At 37.8% G+C, this 19,989-nt stretch overlaps 1 protein-coding gene across 8 annotated transcripts in view; it reads right to left on the reverse strand.

The window, feature by feature from the left end:
• Nucleotides 1-19,989, reverse strand: part of ANKIB1 (ankyrin repeat and IBR domain containing 1) — a 146,424-nt gene that overhangs the window by 105,719 nt on the left and 20,716 nt on the right. Inside the window, exon 2 of one of the 8 annotated variants that reach the window (XM_064575287.1) lies at nt 3,668-3,808. The exons of 6 other annotated variants lie outside the window; for them this stretch is intronic. The gene's annotated coding sequence lies outside the window, so the exon portion shown is untranslated. Of the gene's footprint in view, nt 1-3,667; nt 3,812-19,989 lie in introns of all 8 variants that reach the window. One more of the 8 variants, XM_064575288.1, reaches the window with a different exon arrangement.

Below are 19,989 nucleotides of genomic sequence, written 5' to 3' on the forward strand. Positions count from 1 at the left end.
AAATTTTGAAGTTCCTATTGTTCATTGCTAGTATACAGAAAATACAACTGAATTCACAGATTAGACCTTAAAAACTATGAATTTCCTAAATTCACTTATTCTAGAAGTTTTTTGGTAGATATTTTGGGATTGTCTAAAGTAGGCTCATGTCTTCTATGAATAGAGGCAGTTCTATTTCCTCCTTTAACATCTACATGACTTTTCTTTTTCTTGCTTTATTATACTGGGTAGATTGATTTTTTAGTTAGCAAAAGTTTAAGGAAAAACAGGATTATTTGTACAGAGTATATAAATATGTCAGGGGAGATATTTAATAATCATAAAGTGAAAAGTGGCAATTTTACAATGAAGAAACATGGGAAATATCACTTTAACCAAGTGATTAAGATTAACATCACCAATAAATCATTTTCTCTTAGTACACTAAAAAAAAAGCACATGACTTCTGTAGTATTCTTGTGAAAAAAAAGCTTAACATTGACCTAAATATGTGCAAGTATCAGATAAACTCAAATTGAGCGACATTCTACAAAATAACCGGCCAGTACTCTTCAAAAGTGTCAAGGCCATGAAAGACAAGAAGGGACTGTACAACTGTTCACAGATTAGGGGAGACTAAGGAAATGTGAGAACTAAATGCCATGTGGGATCTGAGATTGAATTCTAGAACAGAAAACAAAGTCATAAACGGAAAACTGGTGAAAACCAAATAAAGTATATAATTTAGTTAATATTGTACCAATGTTAATCTCTTAGTTTTGATAACTGTAGCATGGTTATGCAAGATGTTTACATTAGGGCAAGCTGGGTAAAGGGTAGGCAGGAAGTCTAGGTCCTGCTTTTTTTTTTTTTTAAAGATTTATTTATTTGAGAGACACAGACCAAGCAGAGGGAGAGGGAGACAAGCAGACTCCCTGCTGAGTGGGGAGCCCATAATGGGGCTGGATCCCAGGACCCTGAGATCATGACCTGAGCCGAAATCTAAAGTAGGACGCTTAACCAACTGAGCCACCCAGGCGCCCTTTTCTGTCTTATTTTTGCAACTTTTCTGTAAGTCTAAAATTACTTTAAAATAAAAAGGTGAAAAAAAAAAAATTCTCCTAGCTTCTGGGTTGAGAATAGACCACAGGAAGGCACAGACAGAAATAGGGAGAATGATATGGAGGATGCTAGGGTAATCCAGTTAACAAATTATAGTTTCGGGATGCCTGGGTGGCTCAGTCAGTTAAGCGTCTGCCTTTGGCTCAGGTAGTGATCCCAGGGTCCTGGGATCAAGTCCCGCATCCGCCTCCTTGCTCAGTGGGCAGCCTGCTTCTCCCTCTGCCTGCCACTCCCCCTGCTTGTGCTCGCTCTCTCTCTGGCAAATAAATAAATAAAATCTTAAAACAAACAAATTAGTTTCATAGATCAGGATGGTACAAATTGAGGTGATGAAAAGTATTTGCATTATAGATCTATTTTGAATATTATTTCCTGAAAGAAAGCTTTAAAGAGTGTAGAAACAGAAGAGTCTCGGATATTAATTATCCAATAGAATAAAATAACAAAAGGAATAAAATAAGGACAACGTCTTATTCCCAAATCCTTGAAGAACCATTCCCCACTAGAAAATGAGTAGAAAGGACACTCCAAGAAAAATCAATGCTATTTATTACTAATTTTGGTACCAAACGTCTAACCCCTACCCAGTCTCTTAACCCAGAGTATTTAGCTGTGCCATGTGTAAATCACAAGGTCCACTGGCCCCTCTAGCTTAGATTTCTCTGATGGTGAGAAGAGAAAGAGAAAGGGGAAAAAAGGTTAAGACTAGCTGTCTGAATGCATTACATTCCTGTCACTTTGTACCAAAACGTACAAACCCTAGAGGCCCAACTATATCTCTAAAAATTCCTTGATGTTAAAACATTTCTTTTAGAGGAATAAGGAAAAAGGCTTGTCTTGCCCTCTTCTAGAGCCTAAGGTGTAGAGTTAGCTTCAGTGATAACAGGGTTTAAGGATGTGATCATAGAAGTATGCAGGTGAAGGGGTAGTGGTAGTCTTTTGGATTTACTTTCTGTAAAATCTTCAATGGCTTCCTACAAATGACAGATTATAGTCAAATTCTCAGGAAGTGCATACCTAAGGCTGTACCATAAAATCGTTTTCAAAAACAATGAGTTGGGGATTTGCATAAGGAAATAAGCTAAGATAAGGCTGAATAGCTAGGTAGGACAGGACCCTTAGATTCCTGTCCTAAGTTTGGCTTCAGCTTTCAACTTAATTTCAGATCATCACAGTTCTTAATGATATTTCGCACTTCTGAAAATGATAGGATTATTATATGATATTAATATAATAATAATTTTGACTTTAAACTTGGCCAGTGTAATTTAGTGTTATATATATATCCTGTTTGCTCTGACAGACCGATTAAATGCAATGGGGTGTAGTGAAAGAGCTTTTAAGCTAGAAAGACCTAGAATCTTGGCAAGTCTGTTAATGACAACATCCATTTTCTTGTCAAGAAAATAATACTCATTTCTGAGGGCCATTGTAAAGATTAAACGTAATAATGTACATAAAGTTCCACAACTCATAAGAAATAATTGACACAACATATCCTCTATTCCACTAAAGACTATAAAGTACACCCATACAAGAAATACCTTATATTTCTCTATATGAAGAATGTTTGTAGTATTGAATTTTTACTAATGAAACTCATAAGATCAGAGATAGAAAGGACTACATTTAAATCCTATCAGCGTATACTCCCAAGATTTAACCATAAAAGATTTAATGGCTTGTAAGTAAATGCCTTTCACATTAGATAACCTAAAAAGCCCATCCTGAAATTGACCATAAGATGATCACTGAAATCCTGTATGAAATGTAATTAGTACTCTTTCATACTTCATATGGATGTTAGAATATCATAGGCATTTAATGAGATACAGGTTGCCCCAAAAGATAATGCCAGGAAAACATGACTTATTAAAATTTAACATGACTTAATGTTCACGTTTTATTCTTTTAAGAACTGGAATGCCAAACTGCCGTTTTTAAAAATCCATGCAGATTTTAGCAACTAGCAACAATAACAATAGAAAGTATTGCAGTAACATGAAACTGGCATAGTTCCTTAGGAAAAATGACTTGAGATAAAAAGGCTGAATATGATTGCCCAAATGACGATAAAGAAGGCCTTTAGAAATATGATGTCAAGCTAGTGAGAATCTACTAAGGAATCTTCCATCCGCCTGTAAGGTTACGACTCACTGTAGCAGCTGGTTTCTATGCACCCTTGACCCCTCAACATAAATCCCTTTATCTTAATTCTGTTACTGTAACAGATTTTTAAAATGTAAGCTAGGGGTGCCTGGGTGGCTCAGTGGGTTGAGTTTCTGACTTTGGCTCAGGTCATGATCTCAGGGTCCTGGAATCGAGTCCCGCATCAGGCTCCCCGCAGAGAGGGCAGTCTGCTTCTCCTCCCTCTGCCCCTTCCCCCTGCTTGTGCTCTCTCGGTGTCTCTCTCAAATAGATAAATAAAATAATTTTTTAAAAAACGAAAGCTATATTACTTTATTATAAACAAAAAACTCTGAATGCAATCATTAATTAACACAACTAAGGATACAGTTTAAATGTCATAAATATACTACTGAAATGTTTGTTAACTTATACTTACCAATAAACAAAACAATAAAAAAAAGCAATTTAGGGGGTGCCTGGGTGGTTCAGTTGGTTAAGTGTCCAACTCTTGATCTTAGCTCAGGCCTTGATCTTGGGTCGTGAGTTTAAGCTCCCTGTTGGGCTCCACATGTGGAGCCTACTTAAAAAAAAAAAAAAAAAAAAAGGAAAGAAAGAAAGAAAAGCAATTTAGGCTTGCTATCACAAGAAAACTGAAATGATTTACAAGCACTGATTTTTAACGAATGCATGGAATCACAGGCATAGAAAGGACAGCCAATAGTTTGTCTGTCTTCCTCATTAGGTTATGGGGAACCTATTTTATTGTTCTTGTCTAAGTCTAATGCTTCAGTAAGATTCAAATTTATATTACTGAATGCACAATCAGTTCACAGTACTTCTAAGCAATGTATGGAGTGGTGCAGGTGTCAGCAAATGTTTCCTTTTTTAGTTTCTTAATTTTTTATTTTGAGATAACTGTAGATTCACATACAGTAATAAGTAATTTTAAAAGACACTTAGCACAGTACCTGGCACACAGAAACCCACTCAACAAATGTTAGCTATTAGGTAATTAGAAAAAAGGAAGAAAGCATTCATAATGGGCCTTTGAGGAACAGCTTCTCTGCAGAATGCTTGAGGTGTACACACATAATACCTTAAATAATCTCTCAATGACCCCAGCAACGAGGGCAGCAAAGGAAAGGAGGATGAACCAGGATGGTACCAATTCTGGCCTTGCTATTAACTTGCTATGTGGTCCTGGCTATCAGTCAGTCTCATTTTCTCACTAGCCAAATGGACCTTAGGGCCCTGTGTGTTCTGGCCTCATCTGTCCCCTCTCTTCCCTTATCTCCTGCTTCTTTTCCCCTTAGGGTGTTGCTCTAGTTGCATACTGTCTGCATTCTAGTTTTTCTACAAACATGCTTTGGCCTTGGGGCCTTTTCACAGTCGGAAATGATCTTCCTCAGAGAGCCCTTCCTTGGCCACTTTTTAATACTTATCCCTGCTTATCTTTTCTTCATAAAACATATGTAATGATATAGTAACTAATGATTTACTCATTTCCTCTCTTCTCCACTAAAACAAGTTCCATGAAGGCAGTCTTTATTTGCTTCACTATCATATCCAGCCCCAAGAGTAGTATCAGGCATTTGTTGAATGGATAATTGAGTGTATGTATGTATGTATGGTTCCTAAGCTCCCTTTTCAATTCTGGTATGCTATGATTAAATTATGGGCTTGTGGAATTGGTGAACATCTCAGAAGTTCAAGTCTGAGCCTGAGGTCTAAACAGTTCTTTTGGCTCTCTCTCCTTCCTTCCTTCCTTCCTTCCTTCCTCCCTCCCTCCCTCCCTCCCTCCCTCCCTCCCTCCCTTCCTTCCTTCCTTCTTTCTTTCTTTCTTTCTTTCTTTCTTTCTTTTTTAAAGTAATCTCTATGCCCAACGTGGGGCTCGAGCTTATGACCTGTAGATCAGAGTCATGTATCAAGAGTCATATGCTCTGCCAGGTGCCCCTTTTGGCTCCAATTTTTGATAACTGCCTTGCCTTAATGGACCTTTAAAAATCATCTCCAAATGTAACATACACATCCTAACCACAGCCACACACATGCACAAATAGACAAATATCACTGAATTCAAGAATCATTGTATGCTATGTGTGAAACACAATACATACACAATATTTCCTTAGCCTGGAATATCAGTCCTTATACAGTTTAATCCCAATTTACATTGATAACTTCAATTCTGACCATACTCCTTTCCAAAAAATCCTCTACTCTGGCTATAGTGGACTATTTATCCTTCTCGGGGACACCAGGTAATCTTCTGTGCCTTTGCCCTCACTGGTCTGTTTGCTTGGAAGGTACAGATTCCCCTTCATAACTGCCAAATACCTTATCTTTCCCAGTTGTCAAATGTCTCATCTTTGAGGTCCAACTCAAATATCACCTCTTCTGTGAAGCCTTCCTTGATCTCTCAGAAATAACTGTCTACTCCATAGGCTTCCATCATAGTGATCATCACGGTAGTCTACTTACTTTACCTGTTTTTCCTCTTTAATCACTTATGGGCTTCAAAGACCTCAACCATATGTTTGCTTTCTCCTTATTGCTAAGGACCTATACCTGTGCCCAGCACAAATATTTATCAAATTGGATGTTAACATGGCACCACATCTAAGAACGCTTTCTAACCTTTGCTGGCAGACTTGATCAGGTAGTTCCTCCTTCCTACTGTTCAAAAGTTGGTTTCCCTAATATTTCTACCCACAGCAAACTTTTTCTGTAAAGGGCCCGACAGTAGATATTTTAAGCTTTGTGAATCATATGATCTCAGTCGCAACTAGTCAACTCTGCTGCTGTAGCTTGAAAGCCCTAGGCAGTATGTCATAGAATGGTTCCAATAAAACTTCATTTATAAAAATAGGCAAGGAGGTTTGGCCTATGGGTTGTAGTTTGTCAACGCCTGATTTGATGGAAGGAGTACAGCACAGTAGAACAATTTGGGTTGGAATCCCATATTTACTATTTCCTAGTTCTAGCACAAATCCCTTAAAGTCTTAGGCATAAGGTCACCTGCCTTGCAGCATTGTCATGATTATCTAGGTAAAGTATGTAATACAGTGCCTGTCACATGGTAGGTACTCAACAGATTTTTAAAAAAGATTTATTTTAGAAAGAGAGTGGGAGGAAGGGGGAGAGGGAGAGAGAATCTCAAGTGGACTCCCTGCTGAGTACAGAGCCCAACTCGGGGCTCAATACCACGACCCTCGGTACTCAATAAATTTTATCTCCCTTCCTCTATCAGGATCTGTAAGTCATTAATAAAGATTCAGTTGTTGCCTTTAAAGAACTCAATACTCATTCTTTTTAACAATGAAACCTTAAGAAAAATGTCACCAACTCTATGTTCTATATCAGGAATAATACATAACCGGTAGTCTAGACTTTATCAGTTTTTAAACTTGCCAACAGACACCTGATAAATTTAAACTTGCCAACAGACACCTCTGTTTTTTCAATTTCCTCTGAACCAAGGTTAATTCCATTTTCATTATATTTGTAAGTCAGTGCCAATATTAATAAAGGTTTCTCCTATGTAACTGCACTTACAAACACTAAGTGAAAGGGTTATAGAATTGAGTACAAAGCCAGGAAAGAGAATCTCACATTAGAAATTACTGTAAACATGCATACACACATACCCCTATCTTTGGCAGGAAGTAAGCGGTCTTAGTCTTAAAATGTTGTTAAAAATGAAGTCTGGTTTAAGAGTTTTGGGGTTAGCTTGCCTAACTGCATGTTAAGTCAAAGTCAAATGTGGCTTTACCTTTGGTGGCTTCCCAGAAGTTCATGAATACCTCCAGTTTACAGGAAAACTTATGAGTATTAGACAGTAGTGTTATGAAAATGATCTGAGCTGAGAAAAATCTTTTAACAAAGAAAGCAACTTCTCATTAATAGGCATTCCTGAATTAAAAATGCACTTTGGTGTTACTACAGTATCTTCTTATGGCAGCATTCAAAATACAATGGCTATATAAATGCAAAAGTATTATCATGACAGTACTAAAAAACTCAATGTGTTAGTTTGGCTGCCTGAGGTTTCTCAGCAACCAAGGAAAAGGAGATAATCCAACATATTCTGGCCTCTCTTGGATAACTTTTATGTCCATACAGCTTTCACTGTGGAAAAGGATGCTGCAGTCAGAAAAGGCAGAAATGAACATCGCTGCCAAGGGCAGCACCTGACTGCCTCTCTTTGCCAAACCATCAAATGAACACTGAAAACAGCATGAGGTCAAGCAGAAAATTGTCCAAACTTGGGATATAACCAGTCTATAAAACATTACTTTTACTTTTCTATTCCCATTAAAACATAATTATCTGTAATGATCACAGAACTCAGAACTCTCCACACAAGTAAATTTTTCAGATAGCTGAAATTTTTCTTAGGCAATATTCAGCTTTCATATACTTGACTTTCCAACTACTTAAAATGTTAATGTGTTATATTCGAACTTCCCCTTCACCACTACTTTTCATACTTTGAATTCAGAATTTCACAGTGCTGAAAAATTAACATTTCAGTCTCTAATGCTATAGTGCTGTCAGCAAATAGCTTAATTTCTGCAACTTTGGCGTCTCTTGATTATTCAGCACTGTGAGAGATAAAGGTTGCCTAAGAAATGTGAAAATTATAGACTCATCCCCATGAAAGTTGGCTCACTGATCTTCTGGGTGCTTTTGGCTATATTGGCTAAAAAAGGGTGGGGACCAGGGGTGGGCACGGAAAGGGAAGAAGAGGAGTACATCCCAGGTAATACCTTTTTTAAAAAAATTAATTAAAAAATTTTAATTGAGGTATAGTTGACACACAATGTTATTTTAATTTCAGATACATGACAGTGATTTGACAATTCTATACATTAAGCTTGCTCATCGTTAAGTGTAGTTACCATCTGTCACCATACAAGTTATTACCATATTAGTGACTATAATTCCCTGTGTTGTGCTTTTTATTCCTATGACTTATTTGTTTTATAACTACAAGTTTGTACCTCTTAATACTCCACTTTTAATACTCCGCCTATCCTTCCCACCCCCTTTCCTCTGGCAACCACCACTTTATTCTCTGTATTTAAGATGTTTCTGTTTTCTGTTTTTTAGATTCCACATTACAAGTGAAATCATATGGTATTGTCTTTCACTTAGCATAATACCCTCTAGGTCCATCCATGTTGTTGCAAATGGCAAGATTTAATTCTTCTTTACGGCTGAGTAATATTCCTCTGTGTGTGTGTGTGTGTGTGTGTATGTGAGAAAGAGAGAGAGAGAGAGAGTGGGAGAGAGATCACATCCTCTTTATCCATTTGTCTATCAATGGACACTTAGGCTGTTTCTATATCTATTGCCTATTGTAAATAATGCTGCAATAAACATAGGGGTGCATATATCTTTTTGAATTAGTGCTTTTGTTTTCTTTGGGTAAATACCCAGTAGGGCAATTACTGGATCATATGGTATCTCTATTTTTAATTTTTTGAGGAACCGCCATACTGTTTTCCACAGTGGTTGCATTAATTTACATTCCCACCAGTGTATGAGGGTTCCTTTTTATCCACATCTTTGACAACACTAGTTCTTTCTTTTTTTTTTGAGATATCTTTTTTGTTCTTTCCTGCAGGTTGGAGGATAAAGGGCCCCAAAATATTCCCAAAGGTGAGCTTTGGATAGCTTAAAAATGTTAAAATTTGTAGCGTTCTCTCCTACAAATGAGAGGAAAAAAGGTTACATCAGCTCCCAGGACTGGAGCAAAGCTTTAGATAAACCTAGAGGGGGAAAATGGGGTAGGGGTAGGGGGCCGCTTTCCAAGAGTTTCTTTAACCTAGCTGCTGCTGCAGCAACCAAATCCTCTGGCATTCCCAGATGTACCCCTACATTCCCAGATGTACCCCTAGCCCAACACACACACCCCTATAATGTTAACTATGTAAATGCTAAATTTCCTTCTAGGAATATTTAAATAAATTAACAATGAGACAACAGGTAAATTTTTACAAAATACCTTTGTATTTTGTGGGTATTATATCTATATGGATGTATGATAACACTGATGTATATGTTATATGCTTGTAATTTCACATACGCTAGAGAGATCATCCCAATCGGGAAAAGCTGCAAAGAAAAAATGGTAATGGAACAAAATTTCCTTGCTTTTTTGCTGCTGCTGAGCAGATCAAATTTAAACTCTTTGAATATTAGGAACAGACTAAATCTCCATAACTAATGATTTTGCCTATTCGAAGCTCTGCAGAAAAGAAGACAACATAAAAGAAGAAATCTCTAGATGTAGGTACAATTTTGGAGTTTTAAAAGGCAGTTTTTACTTACTAATGAGCTCTTATGAAATAAAATTTCTGATCATTAGAGGCTGATGATTTTTCAGACTGATGTACATATTTTTTAGTGGGTCAATTTGGACTCTAAGATTGATAAGATAAAAAGGCTAATAAGAAAGCCTTGCTTGGGACGCTTGGGTGGCTCAGTCATTAAGCGTCTGCCTTCGGCTCAGGTCATGATCCCAGGGTCCTGGGATCGAGTCCAGCATCGGGCTCCCTGCTCAGCAGGGAGCCTGCTTCTCCCTCTCCCTCTGCCTACCACTCTGCCTACGTGTGCTCTCTCTCTCTCTATCAAATAAATAAAATCTTTAAAAAAAAAAAAAAAAAAAGAAAGCCTTGCTTGTTGCTTGGATTTGGAGCATAGCTGTTGGGCCTTGTAGAGTCATTCCTTTGCAAAAGACTAGCTACTAGCTTTTTTGGAATTCTGAATTTACAGGCCCTAATTGCCTGAGCCTGACCCTAGTAAAACCTGAAGCTGTCTGATATAGGCTGTTTTAGCCTCAGCACAAGCTCCACCAAACTGAAAGCAAGCAGAGGCTCAATGAACAGAACTCAGACTCTGGGAGTGCTGTAGATTTAGGACACTCCTCTGTGGGGCCCTAAACTATGAAAACATCAATGGATGCCAGCTGGATTGTCTGGGTCACATCCACATGCCCACAATAAACGTCTTATTCTCTGATGGGACCATCTAAAATTAGGCTACTAATCGGGTCTATATTCCTGATGCAGAGAGGCTAATTGCATTCCTAACTTGTGATTCCTGCCAAAAGCTGCAAGCTGGAGGAGAGCACATCACAAAGAGTGTGACCCCACCACTCAGTACTGACAGAATGGATTCTGGACTTCCTCTGGAGGATGGCCCACTGTTGGTGACTTGTGTTCAGGCCTCCAAATTAGTTATAATTTACGACAATGGACTAAGAGTCTGACTCTAATTCCATCACCTTTCTCCTGGTAGACACGCCCCAATGAGGCACTCTGATTATTAAATACAGCTGTCCAGAAAAAGGGATTGATCTTTTCTAGGCTGCTAACTAGTTAATTAGCCAGGACAAAAAGAGAGGGAAAGTTATCCCATTTTGAAAAATTCTGAAAAGTCCGGATTTAAATCCTGACCAATTCCTGAACATAATAATATGTCTTTCTGGTCAAATTATATAAAAATGCTTTTGTCCTTGTAGCCAATCCTTGTGGATAAAAGACTGGGTGAGAACAGGGAATGATTGAAAAAAATGTAAACTTATGACTGTTAAATGAGACACACTGATTTTGTAATGAAAGAGACAAAACAAAAATCTGGCACCTGGGGAGGTCTGGGAAAGAGTATCATGATCTTTGTCTCTGGGAACTATACTTGGAGGTGTTCTCCTCTTTCTGAAGGAGGCTGCCTTTCCAAAAGGCTATGAGCATACTCAATTCAAACTGACTGCTGAGCTATGATCACACCCGACAGTCCTGACAAGAAAGCAAAGGGTACCCTATTTCTTGTACTTTCCATGTAGAATACCTCTAGATGTGGTCCATACTTAACCAGGCAGATAAACTGATGTCATGGTCAAGCAAATCTGTTTGGAACTGTCTGCCTTCAGGCAGTCCTGAGACCAAATAATGGACTGAATTAACTGGACTGGATGGAGAACCTTAGGGTGAAAGACCAGAGAGTAGGCGGTCACATTAGGGGCCCTGTACTGCCTAAAAATGTCCTGTTGGGACTATCCTAACAACTGTGAATTCTTTGTTTCTAGGGGTATTACATATGGCCTCTAGAATTGCACTTCTTTGTGTGTATGCTGACTATTGAGGACATTGCTTCAGCCCTAAAAGGCATTTAGGTCACTTCAACTTATCAGATTTGTGCTGTGTCTTAATTGATGCCTTGGGCTAGATAAAAAAGAAACTTAAATACAAAAACTTAAGGAGAAGCCACCTAGCTTTCTGAGACAGACTTTTCTGGTTAATTAAATTTACCAATTAGAGGTTCAGTCTAAATTCTGAACATCTTAAAAGCATAGGTATAAAGATGCCTTGACCAAGTGCCAAAGGCATGGACTGTGTAGAAAAAGTTAACATAACAGGCTTGAGACCGCTATCCTTATAAAGGCCTGCTTGCAAGGAAGAGCCCTTGACAGGTGTCTTGAAACTTAGATTTAATGAGCTTTCACACCATTCCTTAACTGATAGGAGTGGTTCAGTGTACCTAAATTGTTTCTAAAAACACTAGTATATGCTTAACACTTCCTTTTCTTCTGGGAGTCTGGAATTTTGGTATATGCTAGGCAAAAGGTACCAATGCGACCAGCCTTCAGTAAAAGCTTGGGCACTGAGTCTCTAGTGAACTTTCTTTTTTTTTTTTTTTTAAGATTTTATTTATTTATTTGACAGAGAGAGACACAGCGAGAGAGGGAACACAAGCAGGGGGAGTGGGAGAGGGAGAAGCAGGCTTCCCGCGGAGCAGGGAGCTCGATGTGGGGCTCGATCCCAGGACCCTGGGATCATGACCTGAGCTGAAGGCAGACGCTTAACAACTGAGCCACCCAGGCGCCCCTCTAGTGAACTTTCTTAGTAGGCAACATTTCACACATGTCACAATTTGATCTTGGAGGAATTAGGTGCATCCTGTTTGACTCCATAAGGAGAGGACTCTTGGAAGCTTGCCCCATGCATCTTTCCCTTTGCTGATTTTGCTTTGAATCTTTTTGCTATAATAAGTCTTAGCTGTGAGTACAGCTTAGTCTTGTGAGTCCCCCTAGCATATCACCAAACCTATATGCTGTCTTAGAGACTGGACACACTTATATTAAAAAAGCTTTTAAAATGTTTCAACATTTGAAAATCAACTAATGTAATCCATCACAGAAACAGACTAAAAAAAAATCACACATCATATCAAGAGATGAAGAAAAAGCATGTGACAAAACCCAACACTCGTTCATGATAAAAATTCTATTTAATAAACTAGGAATAGAGGGGAACTGTCTCAGCTTGATAAAGAACATCTACAAAAACCTACAACTAAAATCATACCTAATGGTGAGATACTTGAAACTTTCTCACTAAGAACAGGTACTTTTCAATATCAAACTGGAGGTTCTAGCTAATGCAAATAAGACAAGATAAGGAAATCAACAGTATATAGATTGTGAAGAAAGAAAATTATCTTCGTTCACAGATGACATGATCATTTATGCAGAAAACCAAAAAAATGGACAAAAAACTACTGGAACCAATAAGCAATTATAGCAATGTTGCAGGATACAAGGTTAATATGCAAAAGTCAACTGCTAGGGTGCTGGCGGGGCTCAGTAGATTGAGCATCCAACTCTTGATTTCAGCTAAGATCATGATCTCAGGGTCATGAGACTAAGCCCTGTATTGAGCTCCATGCTGAGCATGGAACCTGTTTAAGATTCTCTCTGTCCCTCTCCCATATGCGTGCATGCAATCTCTCTCTCAAAAAAAAAAAAAAAAAAAAAAAGTCCATTACTTTCCTATATACCAGCAATGAACAAGTAAAATTTAAAATAAAAAATGCTATTTATAGAACCACCCAAAAATATGAAATATTTAGGTATAAATCTAACAAAATATAGACAAGATCTATATGAGGAAAACTACAAAACTGATGAATGAAATCAAAGAAAAAAATGAAAAACAATGAGATATTTCATATTCATAAACAGGAAGACTCAATATTGTCAAGATGTAGGTTCTTCCCAACTTGACCTATAAGATTCAATTCAGTCCCAATCAAAATGCCAGCAAGTTATTCCGTGGATGTTGACAAAATGATTCTAAAGTTTATATGGAGAGGCAAAAGACCAGAGTAGGCAACACAATACTGAAGGAGAGGAAAAGTTGGAGGACTGGTGCTACCCGACTTCAAGATTTACTATGAAGCTACAGTAATCAAAACAGTGTGGTATTGGGGTGCCTGGGTGGCTCAGTTGTTAAGTGTCTGCCTTCGGCTCAGGTCATGATCCCAGGATCCTGGGATTGAGCCCTGCATCGGGCTCCCGGCTCAGCCGGAAGCCTGCTTCTCCCTCTCCCTCTGCCTCCCCACCCCCACTCCCGCCACCGCTTGTGAGCTCTCTCTGTCAAATAAATAAATAAAATCTTAAAAAAACAAAAAACCAAAACTGTGGTATTGGTGAAAGAAGAGACAAATAGATCAGCAGAACAGAATAGAACTCCAAACAGACCCACGTAAGTATAGTCAAATGATCTTTGACAAATAAAGACAATACAATGGAGCAAAGACAGTCTCTTCAACAAACGGTGCTGGAACTACTGGACATCCATATGCAAAAAAATGAATCTAGACAAAGACCTTACACCCGTCACAAAAATTAACTCAAAATGGATCATTGATTTTAAATGTAAAACTCAAAATTATAAAACTCCCAGAACTTAATATAGGAGAAAACCTAGATGAACTATAGTGATGATTTTTTATTTTATATATATATATTTTTTTCTTTTTTTAAAAAAAGATTTTATTTATTTATTTGACAGACAGACATAGCGAGAGAGGGAACACAAGCAGGGGGACTGGTAGAGGGAGAAGCAGGCTTCCCGCTGAGCAGGGAGCCCGATGTGAGGCTCGATCCCAGGACCCTGGGATCATGACCTGAGCTGAAGGCAGACACTTAACGACTGAGCCACCCAGGCGCCACTTATATTTATTTTTTAAAAAGATTTTATTTATTTATATGAGAGAGAGGGGGTAGAGAGAGAGAGAGCATGAGCAGGGGGAGGGGCAGAAGGAGAGAGAAAGGGTAACGGAGAAGCAGACACCCCACTGAGCGCAGAGTTGGATGCTGGGCTAGATCCCAGGATGCTGAGATAATGACCTGAGCCAAAGTAAGACACTTAACTGACTGAGCTACCCAGGTGCCCCACAATGATGATTTTTTAGATATGACTCCAAAGGTACAATCTATGAAAGAAATAATGGATTAGCTAGACTTCATTAAAATAAAAACCTTCTCTTCTGTGAAAGACAAAGTCAAGAGAATGAGAAGACAGGCTATAGACTAAGAGAAAATATTTGCAAAAGACATATCTAATAGAGGACTGTTATCCAAAACATACAAAGAACTCTTAAAACTCAACAAAAAAAAATTTCTGATTTAAAAAAATAGGCTAAAGATCTTAAGAGCCACCTTACCAAAAAAGATATATAGATGGCAAATAAGCACATTAGAAGATAACCCAAATCATGTCATGAGAGAAATGCAAATTAAAATAACTCTAATTACCACTATGTATCTATTAGAACGGCCAAAATCTGGAACATGGACAATACCAAATGCTGGCAAGGATATGCAACAAGACGAATTTCATTCATTGCTTGTAGGAACGCAAAATGATACAGTCATTCTGCAAGACAGTTTGGTGGCTTCTTACAAAACTAAACATACATTTAGGATATGATCTGGTAATCACAATCCTTGGTGTCTACCCCAAGGATCTGAAAACTTATGCCCATACAAAAACCTGTACACAGATGTTTATAGCAGCTTTACTCATAATTGCCAAAACCTAGGAGCAAACAAGATGCCCTTCAACAGATGAATGGATAAATAAACTGTGCTATTCCGGACAACGGAGTATTATTCAGCACTAAAAAGAAATGATCTATTAAACCATGAAAACACATGGAGGAACCTTAAGTGCACATTATTAAGTGAAAGAGCCAATCTGAAAAGGCTACAGACTGTACAATTTCAACTATGTAACATTCCGGAAAACGCAAACTTACAGAGAAAAAGATGAGTGGTTGCTAGGGATTGAGTGCAAGAGAGGGATGAATAGGTGGACCACAGAGGATTTTTAAGGCACTGAAAATACTCTGCATATAATAATGATGGGTACATATCATTATACATTTATCCAAATCCATAAAATGCACAACACCAAGAGTAAACCCTAAGGTAACTATGGACACTGAGTGATTATTACATTTTAATGTAGATTCATGAACTGTAACAAATACACAATGCTGATAATGGGGAAAGCCTTATAGGTTGATGGAGGAGGCCAGATGCTATATGGGAAGTCTCTGTATCTTCCTTTCAATTTTGCTGTGAACCTAAAAAGCTCTAAGAAAGTTAAATCTTAAAAAAAAAAACCAACTTGAATCCTAATCTTTATGTTAATCTCTCTGCATTTGTTTCCTTGACCATATAATGGGCATGAGTTGTGAGAAATAAAACTGTAAGTACTTAGGGGCGCCTGGGTGGCTCAGTTGTTAAGTGTCTGCCTTCAGCTCAGGTCATGATCCCAGGGTCCTGGGATTGAGCCCCGCATCGGGCTCCCTGCTCTGTGGGAAGCCTGCTTCTCCCTCTCCCACTCCCCCTGCTTGTGTTCCCTCTCTCGCTGTCTCTTTCTCTGTCAAATAAATAAATGAAATCTTCAAAAAAACCCCACAAAACTGTAAGTAGTTAGCACAGTGTCTAATATAGAAGGCATTTAATAAATACATACTCCCCATGCCTGCTTTTTTTCCCAGAAAACTTTTCTGCTTATTGGTTCATAACTTTAGGACAGTTGAAAGAGCTCAAAATCTGACCACTAGACAAATGACGAATGACTGTCCAAACCCAAGTTGTGCAACAATTTCCAATTGTGTGTTCATTACCTCCTTTCAATTCACTTTAAATAGTCCTAGAAACTAGTTACTTAATCTAACCTGAATACACATGTGCATTAAAATAAGGTAAATAAATAGACAAAAAAATACATGCCAGGCATACACCAAAATTTAAAACAGGTCTTTTACATCGACTAAGTTAAGGAATCTGAGTAACATTAAATGAGATTTCTATAATATAGAGGGAACTCATAGAACTATCAATCCAAACCCATGTTTGCTACTGGTATGTTTATGTGATATAGTTTCTATACTCAAGAGATATTTTACTTCATTTGAAAATGTTTGATTAAAATTAGTTAATTTTAAAGAAAAGTGCACATACTTACACAAAAAGAACAACCAGCAATTCCCCTAGTGGGTATATACTACCAAAGGAAATGAAAATAGGATTTTTATAAGGTATATGCACTTCTATTTTTACCACAGCATTATTCACAATAGCCAAGATATGGAAACAACCTAAATGCCCATCAATGGAAAAATGGATAAAAAAAGATGTGTTATATATACATAATGGAATATTACTCAGCCATGAGAAAAGATATCCTCCCATATGCAACACCATGGATGGATCTTGAGCACATTATCCAAAGAGAGGTAAGTCAGACAGAAAAAAACAAGAACTGTATGATATCACTTATACATGGAATCCCCAAAAACGGACCTATTAAAAAAAGAGTATAAAATAGTGGTTACAGGGGTGGGGGATAAGAGTTATGGTACTTAAGGGTACAAACCTGTAATGAGGAATCTATAAGCCACAGAGATCTAAGGCACAATATAATGAATACAGACAATAATAATTATACTGTAATTATATGATAAACATCACTATATTGGCAATCATATTACAATATATAAATGTATCAAAGTAACATGCTGTTGGGGCACCTGGGTGGCTCAGTTGGTTAAGCGTCCGACTCTTGGTTTCAGCTCAGGTCACGATCTCAGAATCGGGGGACTGACCCTGCATCAGGCTCCACATTCAACATGGAGTCTGCTTGTCCCTCTCTCTCTGCTCCTCCCCCTGCTCTCCTCTCTCAAATAAATAAATAAAATCTTAAAAATAAAAAGATGCTGTATACCTTAAACATATACAATGTTAATGTTAAATTAATTAATTATTTAGTGCCATGAGGAGAGGGAGAAAAAGAAATGTACCAAATAGAGGTGATTATTTGGTAAATATGATGGTCACATTTTTTCACCTTGACACAATCTTAGTAATTTACTTCCTACAAAATAAAAATCGCAAATATTAAACTTCAAAAGAAAAAAAAAACAAATTGTAGCAGCAAGCAACTAGAAAAAAAGGATTTTAAATTTTATTTACATTTAGTGTAAAAAATGTATTTAAGAACAAATTTAACACAAGATGTGAAAGACTTCTATGCTGAAACAAGTATTGGTGGGATTAAAGCCCTAAAAATATGGAGAGAGAAACCATGTTCATAGACTAGAAGACTGGATATAGAAGTGCAAAATCCCAGAATATTCTAAGCAATCTTGAAAAATGAAACAGATCAGAAAATTTATCACCTGATTTCAAGACTTACTTTAGATGGTGTGGTACTGGCATAAGGTTCAACAAATAGATTAATGTAAAAGAATAAAGTGCTCAGAAATCAACTTACACTTAAATAGCACTACGACTTTCAACAAAGGTGCCAAGGCAATCCAATGGGAGAAAGTTAAGTCCTTTCATCAAATGACACTGGAATGAATGGGTAGCCATATGGAAAAAACTGAACCTTGGCCTTTACCTCAGAACATACGCAAACTTAATTCAAGCCTGGATCCCAGACCTAAGCGTAAAAGCTAAACTCACAAGTTTAGTATCCGGAATGTATAAAGAACTTTTAAATACTGGTAAGAACAAAAATGCAAAAGGATACAGTGATATTTGTATTACTGTCCCCAACTATTCACTGCCCTCCCTATTGAAAGATTATACTTCCCTGCCCATTTACACCACTTTTGGACATTTATTTTGCGTTGGCCAACGAAATGTATGTAGAAATGAAGTATGACATTTCTGAACCAAAGTTTTAAAAGCCATCTTGTGGTTCGACCACTGCTCTTTCTCTCATCGTCACAAGAGACAGGCAGCAACTTCTTTAGCTTGGGTCCCAGAATGAAGACATGGGAGCATATCTAAAGCAGATCTGCAGCTGACTTGTTTAAGTGAATGAAAAAAGAAATGTTTCTTGTTATAAGTCACTTAAATTTTGTGGTCATTTGTTGCCATAGAATAATTTAGTCTAAGTTAACTATTACAGGAACTAACAAGCAATTGACAGAGGAGTGAACCCCCAAAACCCATAAATGTGGCTTAAATAGGTAAGGGTTTATCCTTAATAGTGTAACTATAAATTCAGAAGGAGATAACCCAGAGTTCTTATATAAGCTAGACAATGTCATCAATGTCCTGAGTGCCCCCTCCCATTTTTATACTGTCATTCTCAGCATGCTGTTTTCACCCATGTGGTCATAAAATGGCTGCTACAGCTCCAGACTGCAAGCTTGGCGTGTTGCATTAGTCAGAATTAGGTCACACAACTACCTCTAACTGCAAGAAGAGCTAGGGAATAGAGTTTTGACCTTTTAACATTTCCTTAATTGACACAGGAAGAAAGAAAAGATTAAAAAATAAAGACTGTCAGCATACACACAGTATCTGTCACAGATGCCATTCTAGTTATTAGATTAGTAGAAGAGTCTGGAGGGGCGCCTGGGTGGCTCAGTTGGTTAAGCAACTGCCTTCGGCTCAGGTCATGATCCTGGAGTCCCAGGATCGAGTCCCACATCAGGCTCCCTGCTCAGCAGGGAGTTTGATTCTCCCTCTGACCCTCCCCCCTCTCATGTGCTCTCTCTCTCTCATTCTCTCTCTCAAAAAAAAAAAAAAATCTTAAAAAAAAAAAGAAGAGTCTGGAAACACAAGCTGAAATGCTTAAACATTACTGGTGGGAAGTACAATTTGGAAAATGATTTTATAATTTTGTAATATTTTTTCATTTTGAGGATGAATATATTGTAGGCCTAGGAATTCTATCTATAGTCATCTGTATATGACCACAATTTACTTTTATATTTAAATGAGGTACAACGGGGCCAACTTATTTTTTTAAAAAAGCTAAAAATACCACAGCATATGTATGTAGCAAGGGTAGTTCTGTGAAACTTTTGTTTCAAATAAATAAATATATACACATACAAACGTATGAAGCGTGCGTGTGTGTGTGTATACCCAAGTTATGATATATAAAATTACTTCTTCCTGTGGGTTATGGTTATAAAACATTTAACATATTGTCCTAGGATAACCCCTGGAAGGTACACAAAGAGACTTATACATTGATGTTTATTTTGCATTATTTATAGTAGTAAGGCTTGGCAACAAGCAGGCTGCAGTGTAGCATGAATCTGGCTGGGCTTTTTCACTGTGGACCCCAAGTACAGAATGTTTAGGTCTATTCTTTCAGGCTAATTGGAGGAAGGAAGCTGGGGGAGGTCTTACCATTTAGTATGTATAATTCCACCTAATGCCATTTCCAAAATGGTGCATCACCCTTTGCTGCCTGTCCCTGTGCTTCTGGCAAACTGTGTAGATGATGTATCTCCTGTGTTCTTCCAGAACAGAAACGGAGCAATAGCTGCACAGAATGGACAGAGGATCTGTCTGGTTCTTGCTCCTCATAAGATTTTTAAATCTCTGCTGTTGTTTTAGCCATATCCCTTCTTCATTCTGAGCTACCT

Source organism: Mirounga angustirostris, unplaced genomic scaffold (genome assembly GCF_029215605.1).
Source record: "Mirounga angustirostris isolate CCGP_5_RB_7025 unplaced genomic scaffold, mMirAng1.0.hap1 SCAF_12, whole genome shotgun sequence".
NCBI lineage: Eukaryota > Metazoa > Chordata > Mammalia > Carnivora > Phocidae > Mirounga > Mirounga angustirostris.